Here is a 27,510-nt window from a genome sequence, read left to right on the forward strand (position 1 = left end):
ACACCTAATTTTTACCCTCCACGACTAAATTTAATCCTGGGTTTCTTCAATTATAAAATATTTATTTCTTCCAAATAAATGTACTCTAAAATATTTATTTGGGTTAATTTTGTCACTTAAATGATGATTATATATTTTCGTATTTACATATACGATATTGTATAAATTTTATTACTTAAATGGACATTTTTGTCAAAATTAGACATTTACTGAGATTAAGCTTGAAAATTAATTCAAACGGATAAAGTCTTGATTTAAATATAATTTGTTCTCAAAATTAATTTATTTGGAGAAATATTTATTTGATTTTATTAAATCAAGAAGCTTGGAATTAAATGAGATATTAATTCGTATCGAATTTCAATTTAATTTAGCCGATCTATTAACTTTGAAAATAATTGAAATAACATTGACCATAATTGTGATGCAATTGACTAATTGATTTTTAATTTGACCAAGTATTTAATGATTTGACAAAATCCTAAATTGATTGGGGTTATTTTTAAAATTACCCCAAATCCTAAATTTTACCCAACAGCCACCAAAACAAAAAAAAATCAAATTTTGAAATTCAAAATTTGTATTAGATGATACAATTTCACCCCAACCTTGTCCTTTTTTCATTTTGAAATTCAAAATTTGTACTAGATTGTATAACTCCACCTCAATCTTATTCTTTTTCCAATTTTGAATTTCACAGTTTGTACTAGATTGTACAATCCACCTCACCTTATCCTCCAGAAAACCTTACCTCCAATTTAAAATTCTCAAAACACCCCTAAATTCTTTATTCCACATTGGTGAACGAAAAGATTTAAATCCCCACCTTTTCCTATAAATACTACCACCATTTTAGTAGAAAGCAAGTGTCACGACTTGAGGCCACCCCCTAGTCGCGACAACGGTGCTTATGGTCATAAGTGACCATAAGCTAACTCATGAGTTGGTATCTGATGTGAGCACTGAATATAATAACACTGATATAACATATGCAGAAGATAAAATAAAAAAATACTGTAAAGCTTGTTACTGAAATAGGAATCAAAACATGTCTAAAACATCTAATAATACTGAAATGACTGACTGTCTGTCTAACTAAGTGTCTGAAAGCCTCTAAACTAACTGAGAAGTTGATGGAACAGACCCCTACTAACTCTAACTAACTGAACAAAAGGAATACTAAAATTACTGAAAATTAAAAAATTATGTCCTCGATGGATGAGGACTTGCCACTACTTTAATCTTTTGAGGGCCAACTCTAATGCCATTATCAAAAATAATATCGCCAAGAAAAGCTACTAATCTTAGCCAAAATTTGCACTTACTGAATTTGGTGAATAACTGATGAGCTCTAAGAGTCTGCAACACAATTCTTAGAAGGTCTGCATGATCATTCTTACTATGGGAATAGACAAGGATATCGTCAATGAAGACTATAATGAATATGTCCAAGTACTATTTAAACACCCTGTTCATCAAGTCTATAAAAGCTGCAGGGGCATTCGTTAGTCCAAAAGACATAACTAGGAATTCGAAGTGACCAAACTGAGTTTTGAAAATTATCTTCAAAATGTCGCACTCTATGACTCTAAGTTGATGATAGCCATATCTAAGGTCTATCTTAGAGAAATAATCGGCACCCCAAAGTTCGTCGAACAAGTCATTAATTTTGGGAAATAGATACTTATTCTTGATGGTGACTTTGTTAAACTGACGGTAATCGATGCACATTCTGAGAGAACCATCTTTCTTACGCACGAACAAGACTGGAGCGTCCTATGGAGAAACACTAGGCCTGATTAAACCCTTATCTAAGAGATATTTTAACTTTTCTTTCAAATCCTTAAGCTCAGCTAGAGCTATTCGGTAAGGTCAAATAGAGATAAGATAGGTATCTGGAAGTAAATCTATTTCGAAGTTGGTTTTTCTTTTGGGAGGAACTCCGAAAAGATCTTCAGGGAACACATCTTGAAATTTCCTTACTACTGAAACTAACTTAAGACTCGGGGTCGTAGAAATAGAGTCTTTACTCTAACAAGATGGTAAATACACCTTTTAGATATCATTTTTCTTACTTTAAGATAAGAAACAATCTGACCCCTAAGCACTGAAGTACTAATCCTCTATTTGATGACGGTTCATTGGGAAATTGAAACTAAATGACTTTATTGGTATAGTCAACTGAGGCATACCATGAGTGGAGCCAATCCATGCTGAGAATGACATCAAAATCAGTCATCTTTAACTTTACAAGATTATTTGAAGTAATATTATGAGATATTATGATCGGGCAATTTCTGTATACCCATCTGGATTATGATAGATTTACCTATTGGGTAGACACTAAGAAAGGTTCTGCTAAAGATTTAGGGCTGACACCAAAATTGACTGCTATATAAGGAGTCATAAAAGAAAGTGAAGCTCTGGGGTCTAATAAACCATACACATGAAGGTGAAATACTTGTAATGTATCCGTAACCACATCAAGAGAAATCTCTTGATTATGCTGAGTCTGGAGAGCATATAGTCTGTTCTGGTGCTTTCTACTAGTGGAACTGAAAATAGCACCCTACTGAGTCGGGCGACCTGCTGGAGCTATTGAAGAAGTAGTCTGGCCACACTGGCAATCATTACCGCACCTCTGCACAACCAACATACACTCTCGGATCCTGTGGCCTGGCTTGCCATATCCAAAACACACATTACTACCAGCCTTACATACACCCTAATGATTTCTACCACTCTTCCCGCAGAGTGGATTAGTTCGACCACTATTTATACTACCCTAGGACTTAGAGCCTGGCGCTCTATCCTAACTGTCTTTCTTGAACTTAGGCACTGGCGTACTAGCTGAAGATGGAGCTGGGGCTAAAAAGTTTTGATGGAACTGAGAACAGTTACCCCCTTCTGACCTTGGCTGCCTGTTCTGGCCCTCTTTTTCACTATCTCTCTTCTTAAGTTTCTCCTTCTCAATCTATTGAGCATAAACCATGAGTTTAGATAGGTCTATCTCTTTAATCAGCATGGCAGTCTGATACTCCTTAACCATACTATCAGCTATATCTGACACAAACTTACTCATTCTATACCTATTATCTTCCACTATTGAAGGAGCATACCTCGCCAACTGAGCAAACTTAAGCGAGTACTTCTTCACGGTTATACTACCCTGCTTCAAATTGATGAACTCCTAAACCTTAGCTTTCCTCAACTCTATGGAAAGAACCTGTCTAGAAAAATCATGGAAAACTCCTTCCACTCTACAGGCCCTACCTTAAGACCTCAATCTTCTTTCCATTTCTTAAACTAGGTGTGAGATATATCTTGCAACTGATATGCAGCCAACTCTACACTCTCACTCGAATTGATGCCCATAATATCAATTATCTTATGCACCATATCTAGAAACTCTTGTGAATCCTCCTCAGACTTGGATCCAAAAAACTAAAGAGGATTTATTTGAGTAAACTCTTGAATCCTAACTGCAATTGTATTTGCTATTGGATTGGCTGGGGAAATAGCTTGCTAGTTATTTTGAGCAGCTACTAAATGGGCTAAGGTAGTGAATGCAGCTCAGAATTTAGTATGGGACTTCCTAAATAGGTAGGGATGAAGACTGATCCCTATTTTTTCTTTTCTTATTTCTTTTGGAAGTCATTGCCTATAAAAGGAATGAAGGATAAGTTAGAAAAGAGGGTTTAAATAGAGATCATGCTCTTTCGCACGATATGAACACTGAAAGAAAGGAAAATTTCCTAAAAACTTCCCATAACCTCTTATCCATAAGTGTGGTGTGCTTCTCACCCATGCACAAGACTTTATTCAATGAGGCTTTCAGACTTCCTAGGATACTTTAAAACTTTAGACACTGATACCAAGTTTTATCATGATACGAGGCTACCCCTAATCAAAACAACGGTACTTACAATCACAAGTAACCACAAGCTAACCATGAGCTGGTACCTACTGTGAGCGCTGAATATAATAGAAATAATATAATGTATGTGGAAGATAAGATGATAAAATACTGTAAAGATGGGTACTGAAATATGAATCAAAACACATCGAAAATATCTGATAACAACTGATAATACTGAAATGACTGATCGATTGTCTAACTAGGTGTCTGAAAGCCTCTAAACTAACTGAGGAGTTAATGGGACAGACCCCTAACTAACTCTAACTAACTGAACAAAAGAAATACTGAAATAACTTAAAATCAACAAATCATGTTCTCGATGGATAAGGACTCATCACTGCTGTTATTGAGTACGTGAAGCTATCTAAGGGCGGTCGGGAAACTGAGCATCAAAACCTATATTATAAGACAACATAGCGCAAAGAAAAGTATGTGATCAGTACTTTGAATGTACTTTTATAAGAGGTGAAGACTGACTAAAATACATAAGATAACTGAGTATACATGCATGAATATGTAAAAATCTAAAAATGCAAGACCAAGTATAAATGTTACTGAGATAATCTGTAATCTTAAAAACTAAAATCTGCATAACTGAATAACTAAAAATATATACACTTGGTCAAGCAAACCTAAACTAAAATACACTGATTATTGTATTGAGAATGTGGGAGGTATCGCATAACAAATATACCCCAATCTGAGCTAATTGAGGTTTAACCTGTAACCTCGGTTGGAAAGATGTTAGTACAATGCCACAGGAACTAACACTGGCTGTGTGGAACCATAAATCTTTTATCCCGAAGGACCAGGGTGTCAAGCCTAAACTGATGGGTTACCCCTGATAACACTCAGCTCACTCCCGAAATTAAGGGGTGAGGCGGTCATTGTCAAGTAACCCAATTTGAATTGGGGTGAAATCTCAATAAGTGAATTATAGACTTCAATTATTATGGATGCTTAAATTACTACCAGATTATCCAGAATGCTAATAAAAATGACATGTAAAATAAAATGGGGTAAATTTGTTTTGAAATTCTTCACAACAAACTTACTTAGTGAATGAAACTTTTACTTGGAATTCAAGATTTAAGGGAAATCTTGGGATTATGTCTACCTAGAGATAATGCATGTGGGTTGATGTTGTTTCATCATGAAATTTAGTTGTTAACTAATGGATAGGCTAGGTCGAATATCATTGGGGTCAATCTTTCAACAAAACTACAACGATTTCATCCGTTCACTCTTTTGAGAACCTAACAAGTGTACAAATTTTCATAATCACCCAAGACCTCAGTCAGGTATCCCTATTTCTGGTATGATGATCTTGACATGTTTTATACTCCCAATACACTTATTTTTAAGCTTGCAAAAAAGGTAGTAGACCATAGGCTCAATTGTCCACCATTGTCTTGTCTCTCTGTAACCCTCTTTTGAGGATGTTATGGGTTACCTAATATTCATCTTCATCCCTCTTCCGAGGATGATATAGGGTTTCTAGAGTTTTGGGATTTCACCCATCAAACCCATTTAAAGATTTGGGATTTTCACCCATGAAATTCCAACTCATAAGCTCAAGTAATGGTGGAATCCATGCTCAACAACTAAAATCCATGCAAACACAACAATACCCACATACAATTATACTCTAGTTCAACATAATCCCAAGACTAAATTACTTAGCTACTCATGAAGAAAGTAAAGAGAGATATACCATAATTATTATCCAAAGCATTCATTATTCACAAAAATCCTAAGAAATTTAGCCTCCAAAGTTAATTACACACTTGCCCAATTAGGGTTTCAAGTCTTGAATTCCAAGATTATGAGGTAAGCAATGCCCAAAAAAGAAAGGGTTTTTTATTATATATGGTTTGGGATTCGTCTAAGTGCTTTTACAGATATGCCCCTGGGCATATTCCCGTAGAACTGCAATCGCGCAAATCTGTCGGTGATCGCGTCCACACGATTTGGTTGTGTGTTGCAATCCTATTGTACTAACCATCTTAACTGGCCGAGATCATGAATTTAGGATTGCGGTTGCGGTAACTGACGCTGATTTAGTCCAGGTCTTTAGTTGTACTCTTCTTTGCTCCCTTTTTATCATTTTTAGCTTCAATCCATATCTTTTGATCTCCTCAACTCTATGCCTGCAAAGAGTGGATTTTAGTGTATTTTCTCATGAATATGTCTCATTTATTCATTCAAAACAAGGTCATGTACATGAATGTTAAGTGAGAATGAGTGGTAAAATCACCACTCATCAACACCCTCAACTTAAGACCTTACTTATCCTCAAGCAACACTACCCCTTGTTATGATACAATTTCATATGTATGCCCTCATTCTATCACTAAATGATCATGATGACTCAAACTTGATTGCTACCACCAAAAGCTTTTCAAACATGGGAAAATAGGCTTTTAACAACTCCTTTCATAAAATAAAATTAAATAGAAAAGGATGCAATAGACTTTGGGGAGAAACCATGTAACAACTGCTCACACTCTAGAAATAACTCCCACGTTGACTTTAGTCTTGCAACACTTCCAATTATCTTATTGTGCAGAAGATGACAAAATCACCCACCCTAACTAGTTCACATGCCTCCTCATAAGAAAGGAAAAATTTACATAACTAGTCACCAAGCATGCAACAAGGAATTTTAAGTGCAAACACTCACTCTCTCAAGAAATTCTCCATGTTAACAAGTACCATGTCATAGGCTTGCCCCTATTTTAAATCGCCACTACAATGACCATACTTGGTTGGGAATCACAAAGGACTTTTTGTGCTTGTAATGTAGGTTTAGGGTTGGGGTAGGATATCATTTGAGAATAACATGGCTACACTCCTCCTTGACCCTTCCTTGAACATTCACATCACACATTTCAATCCTCTTTTTTAGCTAAGGGTCACTCTTCTTTAATTTCTTTCTTTTTCTACACCTACTAATAGATTTCTTTGTGCACCACTTTTATTTCATTTCTTTTTCTTGCAACTTACACGCACTTCATTCCTTTGATAGACTCATTCATTTTCTATTTCCTTATTTTCATGGTTCAAGCTTATGAGGCATTTCACTAACAACTTTGTGAACTTACACTTTCTTCCATCAACCTTTACCACCCCTAACTTAGGCTTTAAGCCTCAAGTTACATTTTTAAGTTCAAGGAGGGTTTGGTTCACAAGAAAGATAAGAAAATGGGTCACGGGTTGTAATGAGTTTGCCAAAGAAAGGTCCAAAGGCTCAAAGTGGGTACTAAAGATAATTATGCATGGGTAAGCTTTTTAGGCTAGAGTGGACTTCCAAAGTCACAAGATGGCCTATGATCATTTTACCAACCATGCACAATAAAAATTTATCTTTGAAAGACTAATGGGTCAAGTTCTAGATGGTACAAGTACACATGAGATGAATACAATTAACCTCACACACATGGCATGCGAATATTGTCAGGGGGGTCAATTTTTTTATCCGCTTGAGGAAAAGATAGAGTATTCACTATTTTTTATAAGTCAAATTTCAGAGTCATAGAAAGAGGGAAAAATTTCATCACCAAGTTGCTCACGTCCATGCCTTCGAATTTTGCAAAAGTTTTAAATAGAGGAGGTTGTTTGCATTTGTATTCACACCATACATAATTTGCTAATCATGGCAGCCACCCAAGCTATCGTCTCACATTGAAAATCATAGTACGGGCGACCCACCATATGGTTACTCAGACTTTACCAATGGATAATAATGTAATCCTAGATTATCAATGCTACAGGTACTCAAACTTCCCTTGTATTCTATGGCCTTGGTGCCAAGGTTACTTAGACTTACACTGCACCCATATTTAGAAACCCAATAGCAGTGAAACTAAAATAAAATAACAAACCTGGAACAAAATAGCTAATCTATGCAAATAAAGACACCATCAGAGTACCTGATTATTACAAACCCAAATAAAAATAAAGATAAGAATTATCCAGAAGAGCAAAAAGTATGCAGAAATCTCAATAATATAGGCCCGAATTAAATGAATAAGACTAAGAAGACACCCCCAACTAAAAAGATAGCAGTTTCCCCGCTGCATAAATAATCAATGGTAAAAGAGATAGGGGTGCTCCCTGAAACCGCATCAAGGGCTGCTATTATTATTGGATTCTGCATCACCACTCTCTTTCTCAAGATCGGACCACTCGGCTAGGGCCTCATTGTCACTGTCCACCCAAGAAGAAGAAAGTCTATCTCGGGACCTTAGAACCTTTTATAGGCCCTTCACACCCTTCCACATCCTGATAAAGAATTCATCCCTATTTTATTGCCTTTCAACTATTTTTTTCATATGCGATTCGGAGGTCTTGGTGTGACTCCACCAAAGAAGAGTAGGCCTTTTCAATCTTATCAATAGTAGATTCATTCTTTTTTTGTTCCTCCCTTTACTTCTCATAATGGGTACATGACACATAAGAATAATGAGCGATGGAAGGATCTCCTGGTCCTTGGGTTAAACTAGACACAAGCTCTTTGATGGCTGTAATATTTACTCCAATCTCCTCAAGAGGTCTCGTGGTGGTTGTCCTATTATACTCAGGCTCACTGCATGATAACTTTTCCTAGTCGATCTTTTTTTCTTGCTTTTTCCAGTACACCCTCACCTCTACTCCTCCAAGGGTAAATGGGAGCATTAGGGCACACCCATATATCACTAGAATACTTTTCCACCCTCTCTCTACCCTCTCTCTTTTGCAAAAGCTCTGTAATCAAGGAGGGAAAGAATAAATACATACTATCTTGGTCCTTAAAATGATCTATTTTATTAACCACAAGTTGACCAACATCTAGAGGGATGCCATCTAGAATACATGCAACCATCCTAGCACGTAATTTGGGGACTGTTGTCATATGGGTGCAAGGAGAAACTCGGCTACAAATAATGTGCAACCATATCCTGGCCTCGAAAGTGAATTCGTTCATGGAAATATTGCTTTTAGTCTTGGTCCATGAGACTTTCTTTACGAGGCATAGTCATTGTGCTAACCAACTCCTCAATTTACACCCATTTTCTTTGAAGTCACTCATGTCAGTATACTTGAGACCATAAACACCATTGATTTGTTTAGCCCCAACTTTCATTGGCTTTCCCCAAATCTTGACAGTGACATTGAGTGGGTTCAAAAAAAAGACTTCACCGATGTTTGCATAAAATTCATGGACTTATTGTTCATTTGCAATGCCTGGATCAGGGGCGAAGAACCTTCACCCTATGGCTTCAAGTTTGTCATGTAGTACCGGTAGTTTCTTCGACATATTTTCCAAGAAAAGTTCTCTCTCCAACAGTAGCTTTGTCCTCGAAAGATCCCTGTAGTAAAAAGTGTGGCACTTGGGAGCCATGAATCAAATGTGATCATACTTATCCATGATGTTGTCCTGAAAGCACTAAGCACACATTATATCTTTCAATGATATTTTAAGCATAAAAACTGTGCTATATTGTTCACGAGAGTTCATTAGACTAGGTTTTTGGTGTTGCTTGACTAAAAATTAGAAATGCAGGATTTTTTACATAGCAGGAAGCTGTCTTCAATTATCGCGATCGCAAGTTGGGACCGCATTCACGTTACCACGATTGTAGTCTATGTCCGTGGTCGCACTACCTAAGGCTGGTTTCGTGTTATGCATGCTCATATTTCTTACAAATTTAGGCTATTATTATATTCCACAATATGAAAGCATATGAAGATCATTGGAACAATGCTAACAAGTATGTGAATGCCCTTTAGAAAGGAAATATTAATATTGAAAGTTCATTTGAACATTTTATCAAACAATTGGTGTGCATATCTCAATTGTCTACCTATTTCACACATCATTAGGTACTCATGATTTCACCAATATCAAGTATGACAACATGGAAAGAATAACAATCAAAATTTTAGGCCATTCTTAATCATGCATTCTATGGCCTATTCTTACAAGTAAAGGCATGGATGCATGTTACCTACCAGAGTTATGATGCAATGGGATACAGGGATATTGTTTAAGAGCTTACAAACTTGGCCAAAAATTAGCCCAAATTAAAGAGTATAATCTTGAAAGGGAGTGTAAGGGAAATGAGGGAAACTAGGGGTTAAATGGCAGAACTGGTTGTGACCATGGTCAAGGGACTGCGATTGTTGACACCCGCATAATTGCGATCACGCTTGGAGACCGCAATCATGGTAACCAATAGCAATTTTGCTATCTTGTTTTCCCCTATTCAGCATTTTACTTAATTTTGACACACTTCTCCCCTGTTCAGCTTATCCAATGCACTCCATAGTGCCATAAATTCATGGGTTATTCATATGCAAAAGATAACATCTACCCTACAAAAACATAACAAAAAAGTATACGAGCCACTCTCGTGGCATTTGTGGGTTGCCTCCCACCTAGAGCCTTAATTATCATCATGGCACGATGTCTTTCTTCATTCATTGTCAAGGTGGGTCCTCGAACTCCTCTTCATTCATCTTCTTATTTTCAACATCCACTACGGATACTATTTGTAACTCCACGGTTTGCTTCTTTGACTTGCAAATTTGAAAGTAACCTCATCCTCTTCCACTCTAAATTTTATCTTCCCCAGCTCTAGATCGACAATGGCTCTCCTGGTGTCTAAAAAAGGATGACCAAGAATGATAGGAACCTCTTAGTACATATTATAATCCAATACCATGGAATCCACCAGGAGAATGAACTTGTCCACTTTCACAAGGAAGTCAAATAATATACCCACTAGCTTTTTTAAAGAGCAGTCCGCCATCAAGAGTCGCATAGAGGTTGGTGCTGGGGTATCCAGACCAAGTTTCTTGTATATGATAAAAGGCATTAAGTTGATGCTCGCACCAAGCTCACATAGAGCTTTTGTAAATTTATGTGTTCCAATTATGCAAGGAATAGTGAATGCTTCGGGGTCATCTTTTTTTCCCACAACCTTGCTAAACATGATAGTGCTACATTCATGAGTAGCCTCCATAGTATCACCTTCAACAAGTTTCTTCTTGGACATCAACCTTTTTATCAACAGCGTATCCCAGGATCTCTTGGATAGCTTCAAGCAATAGGATGTTTATCGATAAGTTGCTAAGTTTGGCCATGACTTCCTCAATTTGTCATTTTCCTTATTTTTATGCAAACGTTGATGAAAGGGGAGTGGAACTTGGATGGTTGGTCTTGCTTCAACTTGTGGCCTTTGAATTTCAACCACCTTCTCATCGCTTTCATTAACCTCATTTTCATCATTTGCCTCTCTTCTTTGAGGTGTCACCTTCTTTATTTTAGCCTTGGGCATATTCTCTCTCACGTCTCCTCTGAAAGGTTTCTCAAGTGCTCTTCCATTCCTTTTGACAATTGCTAGGACTTGGGCATCGTTCTTTGGGTTAGCAATTGTGTCACTCGAAAGTCCAACTCTAGGTTTATCATTTAATTGTGTGGATATTTTCCCTATTTGGGTCTCTAATTCCTTGATATAGGAGGAGCGAGACACCATCGTTTGAAAGAGTTGGAAGAAATCACCCTTCAACTCACATACCATCTTGTTCGTGACTTCTGCTCTATTCAAGATCCTTGCTAAAATATCCTTGGTCTTGAAATTTTGGGGGTCAATGCCACTAGATTCCTTGGCTTTAGCTCGATCACGAACAGGGACATATCGATCATAGTCACCTTCACAATCTCTCCAATCTTGATCCATCCAACCTTGGTTCCCACCTTGCCTTTGATAGGCAGGGCGTGAACCCCCCGAGTAGTTTGCCAAGTACCGTATTTCTTCATACAACTTTTTTACCTCTTCATCATCTTCATAAGATTTTGATGTTACGATGTTTACCACTTTTGCAGGTGCACCCATAACATGCTTCGTCAAGAGCTCAAGTTGGGTTATCATTTTGGTCATGTTCTCCTCCTTTCTTTTTCTCATTTTCTTTGTTCATTAGCCACCACGGAGGTAGTGGAAAGGATTTTGGAAGGTTCGATATCTCGGGTATGCCACCCTCGATTTTGCTTTGATACTTCTCCTATCAATCGGAAGGCCACAAGATGATGCAATCTTACTATAGATCCACCCGCCGCATTATCCACCACCATCTTGTTCAATGGATCAAGGATAGGCTAGGTCGAAGATTAATGGGATCAATCTTTCAAAAAAACCACAACGATGTCACCCATTGGCTCTTTCAAGTACCTAACAAGTGTACAAATTTTCATAATCACCCAAGACCTCAATCACACATCCATATTTCTAGGATGATGTTCTTGACATGATTTACGCTCTCAATACACTTATTTTTAATCTTGCAAAAGGTAGTAAACCATAGGCTCAATTATCCGCCATTACCTTGTCTCTTTATAACCCTCTTTCGAGGATGTTATGGGCTACCTAATGTTCACTTTCATCCCACTTTTGAGGATGATAAAGGGTTTCTTAAGTTTGGGGATTTTACCCAGCAAACCCATTTGGAGATTTGGGGTTTTCACCTATGAAATTCCAACCCATAAGATCAAGCAATGGTGGAATCCATACTCAACAACTAAAATCCATGCAAACACAACAATACCTACTCAAAATTACACCCTAGTTCAACATAATCCCAAGACTAAATTACTTAGCTACTCATGAAGAAAGTAAAGTGAGCTATACCATAAGTATTATCCAAAGTATTCTTTATTCACAAACTAAAAAATTTAGCCTCCACAGTTAATTACACACTTGCCTAATTAGGGTTTCAAGTCTTGAATTTCAAGATATCCTATGAGGTAAGCAATGCCCAAAAAAGAAAGGGTTTTTGCTTATATATAATTTGAAATTCGTCTAAGTGATTTTACAGATCTGCCCCTGGACATATTCCCGTGGAAACATGATCGCGCAAGTCTGTCGATGACCGCGCCCACGTGACATGGTTGTGTGTTATGATCACATTATACTGACCGCCTTGTATGACTATGACAACAGATTTAGGACCGTGGTTTCTGTAACTGAAGTTGATGTAGTCCAGGTCTTCTGCCACATCTTCTTTGCTCCTTTTATCATTTTCAGCTCCAATCCACATCTTTTGATCTCCTCAACTCTATACCTGTAAAGAGTGGATATTAGTATATTTACTCACGAATATGTCTCATTTATTCATTCAAAACAAGGTACTATACACGAATGTTGAGTAAGAATGAGTGGTAAAATCACCACTCATCAACCCCTAAGAGGGAGTCAAGCCTAAACTGATGGGTGACCCCTCATATCCTACGCTGTCTACATAGTTCTAAAATACAAAGATTGCTACTAACGGCTTTGCCTAACTGGTGGGGAAGCCGCCATCCTTTCATTCGCTTGTTGCTAAATCCTACTCCCAACTGAACTGACGTTGACACTGTACTAAACTAAATCCAACTGAACATAACAACTGATATTGCTCATCATGCTCCTAACAACTGAGTAAATAGTGATATTCATGATTTAACTGAAAATAATACTTGAGAAATCCAAACAGTAAGTAAACACGTAAGTATCAGGTGTTCATTATTCGTCAAAACTAAATAATCATAAAATAGAGTATTAAAGCTTAAAACTGTAGGATTGAATCATGGATCAAATCCCCAAAAAGTAGACATTTCATCAAACATGTGGAAATCATGAACTTGAAAATGAGAATGTCTTAAAACATGGGAAAACAACATGGTTACGTGACTAAGATCATAACTTGACATTATAACATAACATTCACTTGAATATGACATGGGATATTGAAGCTTGAAACATGAGATAACCTAACTTTACATGGAATCATACTTGGACATGAATTGAGTTTAAAATACTAAGGAAGAACGTGAATTTAACTTATCTTAAACCTAATAAGCTTCACAATAGATGAAAACTCATACTTTACAAAATAAAAGGGGGTTTTGGGCTCAATGGGTCAAATTACCCATTGATGAACATCCACATTCCTTAATAGATGGTTTCTTGAAGATTTCTTAAGGGTTTCTTAAACTTGGAAGTTGAATTCTTGATTTCTTGAGAAAGGAGCTTGGATTTTATTCTTGGGAGAGGAGAAGGGTTTTTGAATCATGAATTAAATGCTTGGGATTAAGGGAGTGGAATTTATGTGTTTAAAGACCCCTTATATCGATTAGAAGTAATTAGGGAAGATTTAAGGGTGTAAAAAGACTTCACCGCCCTTGATTTAAGTTAAAATAGAGCACTTTTGTCACTATGCAATCACCATGCGATGGACAGCAATCTCCGAAGCCAAGGTGGGTGACGCATGGCCATCGAAAAACCCCAAGTTATGCATTCCCATCGTACACCCTTTCCAGTGTCCTTTTACGATTTTCATGTGACACACGACCTTTGCATGGCCATAACTTTTTGCTCGGGCATCGGATTAAGGCAAAATTGGTATCGTTGGAAAGCTAACTCAATTATATATTATTTGGTGGGTTTTGATTTAAATAATTCCACATAAATCAAAATTTATACACATTAAAAGTAGGCCCTTGTAGAATCGAATGCAAAGATTTGGCCGAATCAAAGACTCTTAACTCAACTTTGCTCTAAGTGATTCCAATGAACATTTTCATCTGAAAAGCATTCTTAACACTAGGATAATGATCATGAAACATGTATTTAGATACAAATCATGGGATTAGAGTTTACATGCCTAGGAGCGATGGCTCGATTTCTAGTAGAAACATGCGGAATGTTACAGCAAGTCTCAAAGAGTGCAAAAATAAATTTTGAGCAAAGAGTTAAATTTTTCTTAGTAAAAATTTTCAAGTAATTGTCTAATCGGTATTATTTCAAGGTTGCTTTATGGTGGTGATCAAGACACTGAAGAATGCTTGAAGTCCCGTTTTGCTGCTCCAAAAAAGGTAAACACGCCTTTCCCTTTTAAGTTTTGTTATCGTTTTATTCTTCATATTCTTCCCCGTAATTTTATAGTTGTAATTTTTTTTGCTGGGATTGTTTGTTGTAGATGGCCATGAAGGTCATAGGATGTTGTGTTATCAATATTATAGTTATTTTTATGTTCGTTTTGTAAAATGATCTAGCAATAGTTGAATGTGTTTCTTTGACTTTCTTCTTTGATTATTATGATTAAACGGATAAATTTTTGACCTTTACTTGATTAAGATATGTACTCATGTCTTTTTTAAATTCGTTATTGATGGATATATTCTCTTTTTGCATGTAAAGTTGTTTTATTTAGTTAAAAAAGAATAGTCACTATTGTTTGTTTCACTTTAATAAATTAGATGGATAACGTTTCGGCCTTTGCTTGATTAAAATATGTATTCGTGTCTTGTTTAAATTCGTTATTGATGGATATGTTCACTTTTAGCATGGAAAGTTGTTTCCTTTATGTCGAAAAAAGAATAGTCACTATTGTTTGTTTTGCCTTAATAAATTAGATGGATAAAATTTCAATCTTTGCTTGATTAAAATGTGTACTTATACATTTTTTAAATTCATTATCAGTTCGCTTTTAGGATGTAAAGTTGTTTTCTTTATGCCGGAAAAAAATAGTTACTATTGTTAAGGGTCTTGAAATTGTTTCTCAATTTGAAGTAGTGAGTTACTTGTATCTAGAGATTTGGTGTTATTTTTGAAAAACATATTATAGTGTGCTATGTTTGTGGCCTAGCGATTTACAAAATCACCGCTTAAGTTTGAAGTCGACCACTTTGGCATACACATAATAGTTGGCTTATTCAACCCACATGGAATTTATCATCAAATCAAGGAATAGAAATCAATTCCTCATTTATCAACATGAAAGAGAACATACAAAGCATGAAAACATGAAGAAAATCCATAACTTGTAGTTAAAAGGGATTCTTGGACTTCATAGACGAAAGGAGTCCATGAATGAACACTATGCATACCTTCGATCGTGATTTCGTGAAGATTGATGGTGAAACCTTCTTGAAATTGGACCTTCTATGAAAACCCTAGCTTGAGTTCTTGAGAGTATTTCAGAAAAACATCAATATTTGGATGAATAAGGGCTAAATTTCGTGTTTGGAAGCTTATATAGGGAAGGCAAATTGATCCTTTTAACCCAGGACACGTAATTTAATTTTCAGTAAAATTTTTTGAATTGGGCCCTTGGCGCGACAAAGCGTTATCGTGCCGTGTCACTGAAAATTGACAAATGAGAAATTTCACGGTGGCGCGACGTGGAGCTATCACGTTGCCACCTTGTCTACGACCTGGAAGTTTGGCGCGATGCGCCAGTATCATGGAGTAATACTGGAAATTGATAATTTTCATTTGAGCTATCTCCGCAACGCGCTGAAGGCTCAAGTCAAACACTGTCTCACTAAAAAGGACCTAACTCTTCGCCCGGGTGTCGGATTTGGGCGAATTATATATTGATGGAAAGCTTATTCAATTTCTCACATTATAGAAAGTGAAAATTATGGAAATACCACGTGTATAAGAATGAATTCTTATTTTAAAGCAAGTTCTAACATCCTTGAGAGGATTTTCAACATAAGAAAAAGCACGGGTATTACAGTTAATTTCCTTTTCGTTGGATAATTTAATTTATTTTTGATATTTTGGATATCATAGCATACTATTTCTTTATGCCTGAGAATACTATTTTTCCATCTCATCATTTATCTATTAAGTATAGAATTTTTGAACACATATTAATTCTTTTTCTTTTATCTTTTTCTTTGCATGAATCTATTTTGGAGTCCAAATGAACTCCTTTCCTCTTGCACTTCATAATGGGCCAATAAGGCCCACCTCTCTGAGTCAAGTTTGAAGTTTAAATCCAAAGTCAATTATATGGCGTGAGGATGCAAGAAGAAAAATGGGTCAAAAGTCATTGATGAGGTCGCTAAGACACTTGAAAAGTCTCAATTTTTATTATTGCCTTATTTTATTTATTCATTAGTCATTTATTTATTCATTTATTTGGGCCTCGAAGCCAACGTTGTAATTTAATATAAATGGAGCGGATTTTGGGCTTGAGAGGTCCGAAAACTAGCTTAGGACAGGTTATGAGTCAAAAGTCCAAGTATTTAGATTAGGACGGGTGAAGATGGGTCAAAAGCCCAAATAGCTTAGGAAAGGATTTATGAATTCGGGCATAATCGCCTAAATCTTTTAGGCTCCCCTTTCCCCTTTATATGCTAATTATTTTTAGTTTTTTTAGATTTAGTTAAAAATTTCCGCTAAGTCGTTAAAAATTGTTTTGCTCAATTCTTGAAAACGAAATTTTTCCTTCATCGATTTTCTTTCAAAAATCATCTTTCCTTTTTAAAGTTAGTCAAAAATTTATTTTCAAATAGTCCGGATAACCGCAAGTTAACAGATACTCTTGGTGTCTTAACAACCTTCCAAGAGTATTAATAGGAACCACTTACTCGGAATTTCTAGACTCAAAAGATTTTTTCTATTTTGAATCTTTTAAGTAATATTTTTAGTTTTTCTTAATATTTTCTCAAAAATCAAGCGGCGACTCTATAATTTCTTAAATTGTTTCAAAATTTTCTTTAAAGTTTTGGAATAGTTTAAAAGGTCGAAAATAATATTTTCCAAACCCTTCGAATAAATAAAGGGGCAAAACACATGGATCATCACTTTTACATTTGTCATGCAGTATTTCGTTTCCTTGAACTATATTAAAGAGGGACGCATCAATTTGAATCATATCTGTGAGTACGATTATCTTTTTTTATATTTAAAATCTTTCTTTATTTTTAAAGTCAAATCTTTACTAAATCATAGATTACATTCTTATTGCATACTTAGAATTTTTTAAAATTTTGCACTTCTTAAATTTTTCGTATTGTAACACCTTTATATTTATTTCTAGATTTCACAAATCTTATTAAAATCAAATTTAATTGATTTAGAATTCTTAAAATGATGAAAAAAATATTAGATGTCATTACTTCTGATAACTTCTAATAAGAAAATGTTTTACCAAAAATATAGTTAATAAATTTTCAACTTTTAAATATTAGAAAAATAGTGAAACAACGATTTTGTCTAAAACAAAAAATTTTAATGAAGGACAAAAAATTCAAACAATATTTGTAAGACCCTTCACACTTTTAATATAATCACACTTTTAATATAATATATATATTTAAAAGATTCATTTTATCCTCAATGAAATGATTATAAGTACTCAAACATGTAAAGACATCTTTAACATCACATATTGTGGAAAAAAATCTTTATTTCTTAAACTTCAATGTCAAATTAAATTAATTCGAATAAATTGAAATAGAGATTTTATATTTAATATAAATTAAAACGAAGTATGTATATCTAATACTAGATATTGACAGTCCGTGCTAGCATGGGCCCAATGTATGTTATTTTTTAATCTCAATTTATGGGACACAAATAAAATTTAAGTAATCAATCATTAAAATAATTTAAGTTTTTAATTATTGTGATTTATAATAGTTTTTCTTTTATTCCAGTTTAAGCGACACTGATGTAATTTCGAGAGTCAACCAAATATTTTATATCTTTTAAAATTTGTAAGTTGTTAATTATGTGATTTGTAATTTTAACATAATTTTTCAATAAGATATGGATACTCTCTCCGTTTCAATTTATGTGGCACAGATAAAATTTTGACAATAAATTAACTTTTTTTATATTTTTTATTAAGTTCTTAATTATTGTGATTTGCAATATCGTTTTATCTCATTTTTAAATAATATATGTTACTTTTCAACTGTTCTATTCAAATTTATATGCATTAATATAATTTCGATAGTCAATCAAAATTTTCATGTTGACATATCATTTTGTACTTATTTTATTTTTTTATGAAATGTTATTAATTTTTTAATACTTAGATGACCAAAATAATTAATTAGGAGTAATATAGTAAAATTATGATTGAAGTAGCTGAAACGGACATGTCATAAATGTCTATTTTACTTTTTTTAATTAAATATTATTAATTTTTTAATACATAAATGACTTCTAATCATTAATTAGGGGTGATACTGTAAAATTACGGTTGAAGCAGGCAGCACAAACTGGCATGTCGACCTCGTGCCTGCTTGAGCTTCCTAACTCCCTCTTATTATCTTTTTTATGAAATATTATATTAATACATAGATTACCATAATAATTAATTAGGAGTGATATAGTAGAATTATGATTGAAGTAGCTGCAACATATATGTTATAAACATCTATTTTACTTTTTTATTAAATATTATTATTTTTTTAATATATAAATAACTTATAATAATTAATTAAGAGTGACACAGTAAAATTACGATTGAAGCAGCTGAAGCAGGCATGTTGACCTCATGCCTGCTTGAGCTGTTTAACTCCTTCTTATATAAGAGACTAGATGTAGTAGCCCGCGCTTGTTATAGCAATAGCTAGTGAAGAATCTAGTGAAGAATCTGCTTTTGATGATGAGGTGCATTTCAAAATAGCACTAAAATTATGCCATTTGTTATCAGCATGATCGTTTAGTTATGACATGTTTCAGTTACATTGAGAAAATTGCGGTAGGTATGGATGAAATATATGAGCAAATACAATACAACTGGTGTTTCTGCAGATATTATTGCAACATCTTCATCGGCTTTCTTGAGCAACATAGCTATGCAGGTACTTAACAGACGTCACATGGTCATGCAAAATTAGCCATAAAAGTTAGCATCCTAAATAGAAATTACATTATTGAACCACACAGGTCACACTTACTATCTTTAGAATATTCGATTGGAAGGAAGGGCTTCGCTTTCCGAGCATGTAGTCAATGAGAACGCATCAGTAGCTTTTATAGCCTCTGCATTATCCATCTTCCTGCATTCACATATAATTACATTATTTGACTGATTTTTACCCCAAGTTTTAAAACTAAATTGGGGTCTTTATAATGAAAAACTTACTCTGATGCAAAAATCGGTAAGGTCAGATGATGAAGGCATCGAAGTAAGAGCATCAACAGCTTTTGAAGCTTCTTTATTATCCATTTTTCTGTCATGTTTCGTCGATGAATCAAAACTCTCTCTAGGAAATCTAAAAATTATGGGAAAATTTTTGAAGATTTAATGGACAGAACTATCATACTTTCTCCCCAGATGAAAAGCCCAAATCAAAACCAAGTTGATATTAAACAAAACTAAATCAAAACTAAACAAAAGAAATTCAATTCAGAATGGGCAATGGCAGTAGCATTGGATAACTTCTTTTGGTTTTGTATTTGTTTAGATAGAGAAAAAGCACAGCTTAGTTTAATACTTATTAGTAGTACATAGTAATTATTTTTGGACTGTTCATTTTCATTATGCTATTAGCAGTACTTCTGTAATGGGATTTCATTATCCTTAGGGTATCAAAAACAGGGGCAGAGCACTTAATTTGTCTTTTAAATGAATATAAAGCTGATTCAATGGAACATGAGGGGTCTTAACAACAACATAAATAAGAGGCTGGTTAAGACTTGTTAGCAGGAAACTGAGGTGAATAAGGGGATTGAGTGATAGTACGCCAACTCTGTCCTGGCAACAACAACATACCTAGTGCATTCCCACCAAGCAGGGTCTGGGGAGGATACAGCGTACGTAGTCCATGCCATTAACTCTGGCCTAGCAGATGGATGAAATTCTGGTACACTAAAGCTGGTGGCAGCAAAGGGGGAATTATTCTCATGTGGGACAGTAGAGTATGGAATGGTAATAAAATTCCTTCTCCTGGTATTTCACTGGAGTTTATGCTCCTCATAGTAGAAGTGAAAATAAAACTTTAAGAAGGCAATTTATAAATGCATTTTCACTTTGCACAAAAGACTTTTCAATATATGGGCACAACAATTGTATAGACGAACATGAATAAAGTGAGCTTGAACATTATCATACTAAGCTAGACAAAAATTATTGTTGGTTAGATAAAAGAAGAAATCATTGACATACTGTAGATGGTCAACCATAATGAAAAATCTTCATTTTCTTCGATGGCCTTATTCTTTCAAGCTGAAAATAAACTGGATTTCCATCAAACCAGCTACTGTGTCCGGATTCTACAAAATCCACAGTGACCATTTGAAGTTAAGGTTAAGGTATGTGTAGCACGGGGCGAAGTGGAGATGACAACACCATGGCTGTAAAATGTACTTTTTCCTGATTATTTCCCATGTGCAACCTGTTTCCATTATTCCAAATTCTCTTGGCATCGAAAATGCGCATTAATGAACTTGGGTAATCTCAGCTATCACAACACTCCTAGCTCCTTCTTGTATTTGACCCTCTTTCTTAAGTACCTAATTTCTTCAAACAACAGGAGAGAGTGGATAGACCTTTTATTGTATCATCTATAGGAAGTTTGTGGACACGTTTCCCATACTTGACATCTGGACACTGGTGCACGGATACAACATCTCCAAGTCGAACCCTCAAATCCTTTTCATAAATTCCCATAAGCAGTTTACGCCTAAGAAAGTAGTCTTCAAATTAGCGAAGACAATCAGTAATGTAGAACAAATAACCTCATAAATAACGCTACACAATTGCAGATGTTCTACACCCACAAAAGAAAAGAAAGAACAACCAGGGAGTAAATAAACGACATCAAGAAGAAAGACAAACTGACATTTCAACACTCGATGAGAAAAATATCATAACTTAGAAACTACTCTATTATGCATCATAATATTTAACTACACTTTGAAGATTGTAAATATACGCTTAAAATGCAATGCTATGTGAGGTCTGCAGGTGCCCAAGCCAATAGCAGGAAAAGTCAAAATGTATTTTGATTCTTATAATAAAATGGACCACTTGAACTTCCGCATGTGATGCATTTACCAAAATTTTGGGCAGTACTAGACAATAAATATGAACACTAAGTTTTTATGTTATTCCTTAGAGATGAAGATTTGTTGATATTGACCATGTGTTACGAAATGAATTCAGCCTGAAAACAATCGAGAAAATTCCTCAAAGAAAAGAAATTTACTTAGCCACGATTATGTAAAGCGGGAAAAAATAAAAAATAATAACAAACCATTTATGTAGAAGTACATGTGGAGTAGGGATTTGCACCGAAAACTATTTAGTTCCACCCAACGGTCTATTTAAGCCAGTGCTTTTTGAATGATTTCGTTGTATACTATATTGTAAGTTAAATGTTCGTCGTTGTCATCTAGTGCTAATGGTCGTATTAGCACTTTTACACTATTGGAATTTTTTGCTCGTGATAGGGCCACGTATAGCTGTCCGTGTGAAAAAACAAGCTCTCGTAAATAAATTCCGACAAAGTCCATAGTTTGACCTTGAGCCTTATTTATTGTCATAGTAAAACATAATCGTAAAGGATACTGTATTCTTTTGAAAGGAACATGTAATTTTTCATCTGCTAACGATAACAACCGTATTCTTGGAATAAATGCATGTGTATTTTTGAAGTCTCCGCTTGCAACTGTAGCACTTATCACATGTTTTTGAAGTACAAATAAGTCGAGTGCCGTTGCATAATCCTTCACAAGGATTTAGATTTCTTAATAACATAAGAGGACAATTTTTTTTTTAATGTTAATTTATAGGGAGGTAAACCAGCAGGATGCAGGGTGTGTAGAAGATCTTCATATTCGCTTTGATCGTTTGCTTCTATAGTTTCATCAAATGCAACATATGTTTTAGCATCACCAGGAAATTGAGATATATGTAAATTATTCATTTCATCAACAAAGTCATTTTTTGTTGTTAAAATTAAACGTGAAGTCATGGAAGATATATTAGAGGAAGAAGTATGAAGATCTGGATAGGCTACTTTAAGCAACAGATCTAACGATTCTTTTTCAGAACTGAATAGAATAATGAAACAATCAGGTTTTTTAATTTTATCATTGTTATGTGTTTTTTCTGTTCCATTTCCTATTCTCAGTAAATATTCACAGAATGTAGGGTTTGTTTTTTCTCACATATTCTCAGATAATCGCAATTTTTCAAGCTGATTCCAAATTTAAGAATACAATAAACTTTCCTGAATAAAATCATTTTTCTTGTCACCTCGAACTACAGGAAGAGTTTGTCTAAAATCACCACCAAAGACAATAACTTTTCCGCCAAATAAAGTGTTTGTTTCCATTAAATCTTTCAACAATATATCAAAAGCTTCAAGCAGTTTTTTTTGTCTATAGACACTTCATCCCACAAGATTAATTTTGCATCACATATTAAAGTTGCAAGTGAGCTTTGTTTCCTGATGCTACATGAAAATTTCTCATTTATTTCAATAGGCAACTTAAAATGGGAGTGAGCAGTTCGACCTCCTGGGAGAATTGAAGCTGCAACACCTGAAGTTGTTGTTGCTAAAGCAACAAAACCTCTTGACCATACAACAGCTAAAAAGCTCGATATAAGAAAGTTTTATCGGTTTCTCCAGGTCCATCAATGAAAAAAGCTCCTGATTTGTTAGAAAATATTCTATTCAGAATTGTGTCGTATGCTATTTATTGTTGAGTATTTAGTTTTTTCTGTAGTAGCAAATCCTCTTCTCTAATAATGATATTTCTTTTAAACAGACAATCATTAGCTTCCCTAATAGCTGTTGAAGCTTTTATTTTCTCTATAATAAGTTTATATTCATTGATATCATGCCCTAGTAAATGCAGAAAGTCATTGATATGATTTAAAGACATATATCTAATATATTTTGTATTTATGTTAGTTAACATTTGAAAGTGTTCTAACATAGGACCTTCAAATGGTTTTCAAATTTTCGTTGGGTTAGCAGGATTACAATAGACCAATAATGTTGCAAATAAACGTCGTAAACTATAAGGCATTTGATAACTGACAACTTCAGACATACATTCTATCAAATTGTTAGCACAATGTAGTAGACCTTTTTTTTCTGTAGATTCTCTAAACGTACTATAATATTTACCATCCACTTTAAGTAAATCTTTATACGATTTTAGGCCTCTGACGTTCATCAATAATAATCTAAGGTAATATCTTTCTCCTTCTGTTGGATGAGATGTCACAACACGATCAATAACAGAACATTATTTTTGATGTGTTCACTTTTTATATGTTGGTGATCATACAAAATATTCAGGAAATTCTTTATATAATAACGACAATTACGTAGCATCAGAATTCGTTATGTTCATAGTGAAGAATTCATTTAACATTGTTTTTCCCACCATTGTATTATTTAAAATTTTGTCAACTTTATCAACACTTTTAAAAGAAACACATTGTTATCCTTTCAAATGTAATTGTAGATGGCATACAGCCGGAGTCATCTCATTTATTGAAAATCTAAGTAATCGTCAGGTAGCCTCAGGAGGTGAAACCCATCTACTGAATTAATATTCTTTTATTTCATCGACATCTGTATCTATATCACTACTATGTATTTGAAAAGTATTTTGTCATGGCCTTTACAAATATATTTATAGATGTATTTGACAACTTTGATATCAGAACAAACTTCAACGTTCACATGATAATTGTATTTGCATAACAAAAAAGGATTATATGGAACAACCCATGAATTGTCTAAGAGAAAGCCGTTCTTTTCTATATATTCTGTAGTTTTTCTTCTTTTGTATATTGGATATGAATTCTTCCCTTTAGATGTTTGTTCAACAAAATCTTTTGGATACTTAAATTTACAACAACCTTTTTTTTTCATGCAACTATTTGTGGGATTTATTTTACCACAAGGTCCATGTATCATATGTTTAATAACAAGTGAATATAAATTACGATCTTCCACAAAATTAGGTAATTCAGCACAGAAAATTTATCATAAGATTCAGGAGTCAGTAATTTGTGCTCAGTAGAAAGTATAATAAGGAAATGAGCATGAGAAAGACCACGTTTTTAAAATTCTATAGTATACATGAATGCAACAACTTTTCAAAAAAAAAATTCTCTTTAGTATGTCCTTTTTAAATTCTTCTACTTTTGATATGAATATCCTACTAACAAAATCAGGCCTGTTTTGAACCTCGTCGACAAACATTAGGTGTTCTTTTATTTCTGGCCAATATGGATTACAAGTCATAGTTATAAACAAATCAGGTTTTTCAAAATATTGTACTGATGCAATAGCATCCATATATCGTCGGCGCATATCTCTAGGTCCTCCTATAAAAGTAACAGGAAGAAAGTTTTTGTTTCCAATTTTAGAGGCTTTCCTTTCTCCAGATCTCAAAATATTAAGGATTCCTTGTAATACCTCAATTTTAAATAAGTCTTGGATCAATGAGAAAAAGTCTAATCTTTGTGTCTCCAGCTTTAATTATACGTCTACTATAAATTGTTGAAATATTCTTCCACAATGTAGTACTTCATTTGTTTCATTATTTCTCACTTGAAATTTATAACAATAATATTCACGGCAAGATACTGTATCTCTTTTTTGTTTTCCTTTTTTCAACAAGGCAGCTTCCATATCAAGAAATTGATCTATTGAAAACATATTTGATATACTGGGAAATTGCTCATGTTCACAGTGAGCTCTACTTCTAGTCACATTATTTATTTGAATAATTCTTTTGACGCCGCATTGCCATCCATTCTATCCATATAAAAATAATAGTGGATACTGTAGTGGATCATAACATCCATAGTAATAGTTTACTATCTGAGTTCTATTACTGTGAGTATAAATTCTAATATGGGGTGCTGAAATAGAATGTGTTGAATTTTCTTCAACCCATATTGCTGCAATCTCTGAGGTAGTAGGTAAGTTATAGGTTCTTTGATCTAAGGTTGAGTCACATCTAAGTGCAATATAAAAATTTGATAAGTCTTGAACATTTAGAAGAGATCGGAGGAAAGTACTGTATGGATTCACTTTCAATATATTCATCAATTTTTGCACTATCAATTCACTAACTTTACCTGAACAAACCATTCTGTTAGAAAGTTCATTGTCGTTATCATAAAAGTATAACTGTAAATTTCGAGGCTTCTCATTTAAAGGAATCAAATCATCTATAAAATGATATATCTTTCCTTGAACCTTTAAGGTTTAAATACCAAAGTTTCTTTTTGCAAGATCTTTATCTTATTTAACACCCAATGAAGTAAATGCAAACATATTGTTGTAGGTTCTGATGTAGGTGTGAAAGTTTTCTGATTCCTCAGTTTTTTCAAAATATAACTTTGATAATTCAGTCAGCATTTTATGTGATGTTAATCTTATTGAACCACTACCACAACAAAATCCAGGAGGCTCGTATTCAAACCTTTTTGAACCACAATATTGACAATTTAAAACCCTTTTTAAAGCAACATATTCGCTTCGTTGTTCAATTGTAGATAGATACAGGTTTTTAATGCGTCGATTATCTGAATTTGAAAGAAGTTCCATTAGACAAAGAAGAGCATGGATGTATAAGCAAGATAGATGGTATTATACTACAGGATTTGTATGAACCTTTGGCGGTAACGTTATTTAGGACTCGACCACTTAGGTTAGATACGCTGGATGTGCCACCTTATATGCAAACAAACATACATCATAAATAACAATGCACACAATAAATATGCTGAGGGGGAAAATATAGTATCGGGGTAAAGTTACCTATTTTGTGAATCACAAACGGGCTGTGGATGTCTTTTCTTTTTCTGGATTATTTTGGAATGCAGTCACACATTATTGAGGGTGGACATCTGATACCAATAACAGGAAAGACATTTCATAGGTGTCGCTTTTGCTAATAGTAAAAGCTTAAGTACTACACAAAGTAAAAATATGCGGTATGTAAATTTGAGTATCATAATATCACCTCTTTCATAAAGTGGAGGCAGTTCTTGTATAGTAAAAGTTGTTGGTTTTCCTAGCCTTGGATTGTATCGAGAAGTTGTTGGCTGATTTGATGTACTTCCTTATGTAAAAATAATCATCCATTACAATAAAGCAGGTATAATACATCACAATGGAGGAATGTAATGTAAAAGCGGAGCTACCTATTTCATAAATTACAAAAGGACTGCATATATGTCTTTCCTTTTCTATATTACTGCCTGATGTTTCCACACACGATTGAGGGTGAACAGTTGGAACCTAAAACAAACACAGTATTTAGAAGTGTAAATTAGTTGTTAGTAGGTGAGAGATAGAACAAAAGCCACAATAAAAATGGTCACCGTAATATCACCTATTTCAGCCGATAGAGACGGTTCTCGTATGGTAAGGGTAGTTTGTTTTGGGAGTCCTGTTTTGCAACAAGATGATGTTGATTCCGGAGGGACAACAACAGCTGGATTTTGAAGAAGGTTATGCTTCGCGAAAGCTTTTTTTCATGCGTCGCGCCAGTAACAATTCTTCTCTTTTACCAGCAGATATACAACTATACGTATCACGATGCTTGAGTTGTGCCGTAGCTTTTAATTTTTTTATGTATGAATACTTGTTTGATTCATTTGAATCCATTAGCCCTGTAGATTTGAAATTCCCAATTTTCTTTACCAGTCAATATTTACAGCCCAAACTGCAATGAAATATTAAGAAGTACGAAAATTATGTTCAACATATTCCTACTCAAATTATCTAGATTGTCGCAGGATACTGAGAAAGAGCAAGAACAAATTATTAATAATAA

General features: G+C 34.4%; 1 long non-coding RNA gene across 1 annotated transcript; it reads right to left on the minus strand.

Annotated features, from left to right (window-relative positions):
* Positions 1 to 19,328: 19,328 nt before the first annotated feature.
* LOC107869657 lies at positions 19,329 to 21,721 on the minus strand. Its single transcript, XR_007055028.1, has 3 exons — positions 20,465 to 21,721; positions 19,835 to 19,922; positions 19,329 to 19,748 (listed from the first exon to the last, which is right to left on the minus strand). It is a non-coding gene; the product is annotated as an uncharacterized LOC107869657 (long non-coding RNA).
* Positions 21,722 to 27,510: the final 5,789 nt, after the last annotated feature.

This window comes from Capsicum annuum, chromosome 4 (genome assembly GCF_002878395.1).
Source record: "Capsicum annuum cultivar UCD-10X-F1 chromosome 4, UCD10Xv1.1, whole genome shotgun sequence".
Lineage (NCBI taxonomy): Eukaryota > Viridiplantae > Streptophyta > Magnoliopsida > Solanales > Solanaceae > Capsicum > Capsicum annuum.